We start from the raw sequence: 6770 nt of genomic DNA, 5'->3' as shown, positions 1-6770 counted from the left end.
GTGGGTATCTACCAGAATTTACACTTGAAAACATAGAAAGCTGTAGTCTGTGGTATATTTTTACTAATGTTTATAAATTCTTACGCAGATATTTAAGATTGTTCTGACCATTTTGGATTGAAATGCTTTCTAGAAATGGTGGTACAATAATTCTTCTACATGTATTGGAATTGTATTTACTACAGATACGTGTTAGTTTTGTAATTATCACAGTAACTGTGTATCTGCAAAGAGTGTGCAGTATGTTGAAATGCCTTGAGTTTAGTTTGTTACAGTATGTAAAACTAACTTGTGCAGATGAAAGGATGTGCCTTACCAGCTGAAATGAACTCGTGACTTTTAGAGTTAACTTTGCTAGCATTACATGAATTGGCCTGTTGTCCGTAAGACTTGAAAGAAAATGGAATGCTAAGGAAATGGCGTGTCCCTATGCTCATTCTGGTAACTTAGACATTAGGCATTTGGTGCCAACAGTTACAAGTAGTATTCCAGTAATTAGTTGAAATACAGCTCTGGGACATTCATCTTAAAAGGGAAGGTCCAGGCATATGTGAAGATGTTTCCAACTCATTTCTGAAGAAGGTGAATTAAAGTTTTATTGTAATGTTTAATCCTTGCCGAGTTAGACAGTGTAGCTTAATAAAATGTCATACAGTGAAGCAGTTGGTATTTCATATGCACTCAGTACATTTAGGGTTACAAGCATGGGTTCTGATACCCTAATAAATGGATGACTTTAAGAATATTAAAAAACTTTTTTTTTCAGTCTTTGTTGCAAACACCATTCCATGAAGGTGAGCAATGCAAACAGCCCCATGTACAAATGCAGTTAAAATGATACGTCCGTTCAGTGTCCTACAGCCTTGTTGAGCTTCAGTGCGAACGAAAGAGCGACATGGGGGAATACCACGGTGGCATTGCTGAAGAGTCAAGGGTCTGAATGCACCGGTTGGGAAGAACGCTGCCACCAGACCCAGTTGCCTCCTCAGAGGAGACCTGCCTTGCAACCCTGATGCCCCACAGCTTTAGAAGGGTAAGGGCTGGGAGCAGCCAGATTAGTCTTCTATATGTACCTGTGCTGTGAGATCTCCATCCATGGGAGCACCTATCTGTGCAAGCTCTTGTGGGTCCACACAAGTGGATTTTTGTTAGCACAATGCACATGTGTGTCCATACAGGTGTCTGTCCAAACCTGCATTTTGTCTCATCCGCACGTGCCCTGTTTGTTCTTGGGTTTCAAGACATAAGGAGTTACTGGGGTTCTAGCAATTCACAGGCATACCTGATCCTCAGTGGTGGGCCCAGATCTCACTAATGAGGCCAGTGATGACAGATGCAGGTGGGACTGGAAGCAAGCTACAGAACCGAGTGCCTCATCCCACCCTGGGGCCAGTTAAGAGCTGTGAGGTTGACAGGATGCAAAGTTGTTCAGTGCCATCATGAGTCTTTAGGGCCATGGCTCCTGCAGAGGTCCTTGATGCTTTGCTGGACGTGCTTCAAGTGTCCTTCCTGGGCTCCTGTGTTGGGGGTGAGAAGGAGAGCACAATGGTCTAAGAAATACTGTAAAGGTACTGCAGCAGGAATGGCTGCTGCCCCGTGTCACTCAAAGAGCTGCACCAAGGGACTGTCGGGGCAGCGCTGCTGGTAAAAAAGAGCAGCACGGGAAAGGCTGGGAAGTGTGAGCGGAATAAAATATTGAGAGTGGTCTAAGAAATATTCAAAAGGTACTGCAGCAGGTGTGGCCACTGCCCCGTGTCACTAAACCAGCTGCACCGAGGCACCTTTGGGGTGGTGTTGATGGTAAACGTGGTAAACGTGCGGAAGGAAAAGGACTGGAGGTGTGAGGGAAATAAACTATAGAGAAAGGTCTGAGAAATAATAACAGCACCGCAGCAGGAGTAGCCGCTTCCTCAGGATAAAATGAGCTGCACCGAGGCGCAGCTGGGCCAGGGGTGCTGCTTCAAAGGTGTCACGGCAAAGGTCGCATCTGTGAAGGGAATAAAATTGCGAAAAAGGTCGAAAATGCTTTAAAAGTACTGCAGCAGTGGCGGCCGCTTACGGCTGCGCGGACCGGGGGACCCCGGCGGGGGCGGCTGCGGCGCGGGGATGGGGGCCCGGCGGGGGCGGCGATGGCACGGCCGATCTCCCTGGTGGCGGGCGAGGAGGCGGCGGTCAAGCCAAATGATCTGTAAAGAAAGGAAAAGGGAGGTATTGTTATAAATGTACTGTGTATTGGCTTTTCGCGTGTTCCATAATTGTTAGGAACGGATTGTGATGTTGGCTTTTTTCATGTTCCTTAATGTGAGAAAAGCTTTGCCTAGGTTCTGTAATGTAATGCTATAGAATGTCTGGAGTTTGGGTGGTCAGTTTGGGAAGGATGCGGGGGGTCTTCACATTCCTGGAAAATCTTACCAGAAGAAAAAAAAAAACCGAAACCAGAGCCAAGGAAAAAGGTAAGACTGATGATACTCAGCAACTCCAAAGAATTAATGAATTATGCATGGTGGTGATTGTTACAGCGGGGATTACTGTTAACACGCATATATCAAACCAGGAGTCCCGTGGAAAGGAAATATATATGGACGGATTGTTGGTAGATGTTTCAGAGATGTTTATTTCCCCAGCCCATGGCCGGGATCTGCCGAGGAACCCTCACAGTCCGGGCTCAGGGCCTTGCCCGCGCAGCAAACACAAACCAACCAATGGGGAACGAGGCTGCCCAGGGGCGGGGAATCCCCGTGCCTCCCCTCAGGGCTCCATGGCGGGGGGAGGAGATCCCGACAGGTGATCAATACGAAATAAGCGATGTACTTTTAAAGCCGATCTTTTGGATGTAGAGTTGTGCCTTTGGATCTCTGCCGAAGCACCCGGCCGTAACGCCCTTTTTGCTGTTGTCTCCTAATTGTCTCCTGCAAATACCCGATTTTTCACCCCAAAATCCCCTTTTTCCACCTCAGATTCTCGTTTTTTCAACCCAAATTCCTGAACTTCACCCCAAATTTCCCCTTTTTAACCCCAAATTCCCGATTTTTCACCCCAAATGTGAAAAACAGAGGGAGCCGCCGGAGGGACCCGCGGTAATGCGGCCCCGCCGCGGAGTGATCCGCCAGGAGGGACTATTTGTGATGCGGCCCGCCCGCGGAGGGATCAGCGGTGATACGTCCCCGCCCGCGCATGCGCACTGATCCGCGCACCCCCGGCCATCTGCGCACGCGCAAGGATCCGCGCACGCGCAGCTGCCAAAACGAGCTTCACTCTAGACTTTGAAGGAAAGTTGAAGAAAAGGGGCCGTTTAATAAAAGCTTAGGGAAATCAGGAGACAGCAGCACAAAGGGCGCTACGGCCGGGTGCTTCGCACAGAGACAAAGGCGCACCTTTACACCCAAAAGATCGCCTTTAACAGCGAGCTCCCGCAGCCAGCTCACAATCCCAGCCCGCCTTCCCGGGCAGGGTTTCTTTCGGACCAGGGCTGCGTTTCCATCCCCCGCTCTGGGAGTCACCAGGTGCGTTAGGAAGCGAGCCGATCCCGCTCCCTGAGACACAAGGGCTTGCTCGAGGAGACCGTTCCTGTTCCTCTGTTCCAGCCACTCTGCTCTCCCCAAAACACCATTTCCTCGGAGCTCCTCTGAAACTGCATTTCCATGGACCCAGGGCTCCAGAAGCTGCAGAGTCCTGCAATGGGGTTTTTTTGGGAAGGGACCTTAAGCTCTTGCAGTTCCACCTCTGTCATGAGAATTTCAGGGCTCTAAGACTCACAGAACGATTTGGGCTTGGAAGGACCTTAAAGCTCATCCAGTGCCAGCCTGCCAGGGGCAGGGACACCTCCCACTGTCCCGGCTGCTCCCAGCCCCAGTGTCCAGCCTGGCCTGGAACATTCCAGGGGATCCAGGAGCAGATCCCCCTTCTCTGGGCAGACAGAATGAGCTAAACCTGGCTATTCCTGAGGGAGTGATGGCAGCACAGCCGAGTCCTGCATCCCTGATTCCCACTGGGACTCTCCATGTCCTTCCTGCTGTGGGATCCAGGAGTTGCAGTAGGATTTTTGTGTTTGGTGCTGCATTCCCAGCACAGCAGAACCTGTCACCCTCGGAAACACGGCCAGCGTGACAAGTTTTTGCTCCCTTTCTGCTTTGTTTTTGCTGTGTTTTGTTTCTCTCGACAGCTGGCTTAGAACTTCTGTGTTGCTGTTTAGACATCAAGCTTTGGGGCTGAGGTTTTTTTATTCCCAAGTGCTTGCTGGCAGTAAAAATACACTTCACATCTGCAGTGTGTGCACGTGGCTTGGGCTGTGGATTCTGGGGCAAAAAAAATTCAGGAATCAGGGGAAAAGAAAGAGATGGAAAAGAGAAAGAGAAAGGGAATGTGAAGGGAAAGGGAAAGAAAGAGGTGGAAGAGAGAAAGGGAAAGAAAAAAGTGAGGAAGAGGAAAAGGGAAGAGCAGGTGGTAAAAAGTGAGCTTTGAATGTTATAGAATCTCATTTAAATTAAATCGAAGTTTCTGTTTGCTCTAGAATGGAACCAAGGATAACAAATGGTTGCCAGGGTGCCATGAGGGGAACAGGATTTCTGAGTGATCCCAAATGAACTGGATCAAATAATGGAGCAGGGAGGCAGTTTAGGGGGACCCTTGATACCCCAGAAACTCCTCCAGAAGGAGGAAAAAAATCCAGACTAAATCAGCCCTGGGATGTTCCGAGGCGTTCCTGCCTCAGCTCTGTCCCACTGCTCTGCTCTGGCTGTGGGATTGGACACAACCAGCGCTGCAGCACCTGGGACGCACTGAAAAAGGGTTTTTTTCACTAAAAACCAGTGAACCAGCAGTGAACGGCAAAAATGGGACAATTTTCCGTTCCTGTCTCCGGGAAAAAACAGCAGGGATCAGGCCGGGGAGGAGGTCGCTGGCTCCGGGGAAGGGATTTTCCAAGCCGGGGAATGAAGCGCCGGGCAGCAGAAGGAAGAAGCTCTGCAGGAGCTGCCGCGCCGCCTCAGACACGAGGGGCTGCGCAGCCCGAGCGGAAGCGGCGGGAGCAGCGGAACACCGCGGGCACGGGGCAGCGGGAGCGGCGGGAACACCCGGGCACGGGAGCACCGGGAGCGGCGGGAGCAGCGGGAACACCGTGGGCACGGGAGCACCGGGAGCGGCGGGAGCAGCGGGAACACCGCGGGCACGGGGAGCACCGGGAGCGGCGGGAGCGGCGGGAGCAGCGGGAATACACGCGGGCACGGGGAGCACGGGAGCGGCGGGAGCAGCGGGAACACCGCGGGCACGGGGAGCACCGGGAGCGGCGGGAGCAGCGGGAACACCGCGGGCACGGGGAGCACCGGGAGCGGCAGGGACAGCGGGAACACGCGGGCACGGGGAGCACCGGGAGCAGCGGGAACACCGCGGGCACGGGAGCACCGGGAGCGGCGGGAGCAGCGGGAACACCGCGGGCACGGGGAGCAGCGGGAGCAGCGGGAACACCGCGGGCACGGGGAGCAGCGGGAGCGGCGGGAACACCGCGGGCACGGGGAGCACCGGGAGCGGCGGGAGCAGCGGGAACACCGCGGGCACGGGGAGCAGCGGGAGCAGCGCTGCTCCGGGCGCGCAGTGCGCAGGCGCGGGGCCAGAAGCGACCAAGGGCAGGCGGCGGCGCGGCGGTGACGTCCCAGGGGCTGTGAGGGGGCCTCGGTCCGGGCAGAGGAGCCGCGGGAACCGGGAGCGCTTTTGGGGTCGGGACTTGGGCCGGGGGGGTCCCGGGGGCCACGCGGTGTCTTTGGTGGCCTTTAGGAGGGTCAAAGGAAAGAGTCTCCGGTTGTGGGTGAAAAATCTCCGTTGAGGGACACCCCGTGGAAGAGGCTGGCGCTGTGCTCGTGCCGGGTGAGTGTTCCAGGCTGGATCTGGTTGAGGGATGTGGGAGAGGCGGCCGCGATCCTGTCCGTGTCCTGGAGCTGGAGGTCCGGCCGCGGAGGTGTGAAAAACACTTACGGAGTTCTATTGGACTCAAGCTCCTGCCTTTCCGTGGCCATTCCTCTGTCATCAGAGGCCCTCCACAGACCCAGCAGTTGGTTACATTCGGCTCCTTACCTATCCTTTCCCCTAATTCCACAAACAGATTTTTTTTCTCAATTTTGAGATTTCATTTTTTAAATTGTTGTTTGAGTTTCAACTACATGTCTTGAACTGGGGTCGATACAGAGTTAGATTGTTGTGCTGGCTTTGCCTCTTTATTTACTAGTTGTTCTTTTACTAAGCTTGAGACTTTATTCCCAACAATAGATGCGAAACAAACCCACCTCTCCCCTTTTGGACATTTACTTCCCAACCTGCTCCCACTCATTCCTAGGTTTTCTACAGTCCAGTGCTTTTTCCCATTTTGCATCCAGTTTTCTACTTTGGCTGGGTTGTAACAGAGACTGTTGACATGGGTACGTGCAATGAAAAAGGAACCTGGGTGTTTTCCATGTACAGCTTTCGGTAACACCCATGGCGTGGCTGTGTCGGTATCCCCAGAGGGCAGAGACAAAAGAGGAGTGACAGATAAAGGAATAACAGAGGTCCCATATGGCCGATACCTCCACCCCCCATGCCTATGGGGCTGCTACCCACAGCAGGGGTATGTGATCTTCTTGGTGGCAGCTACAGTGGTCATCGGGCCTTGCCCTCTATTTCCTCGTCACTTCCTTTTCGCTGATTTCCAGGCAAATTGCTTTTGACACTTCTTAATTGCAGCTTCCCGCCGTTCCTCAGGTATCTCCCGTTCAACAGGCACGAGTAATTCCCATCCCCAA

Source organism: Corvus cornix, chromosome 7 (assembly GCF_000738735.6).
Source record: "Corvus cornix cornix isolate S_Up_H32 chromosome 7, ASM73873v5, whole genome shotgun sequence".
NCBI lineage: Eukaryota > Metazoa > Chordata > Aves > Passeriformes > Corvidae > Corvus > Corvus cornix.
Note: the sequence above shows the minus strand (reverse complement) of the source record.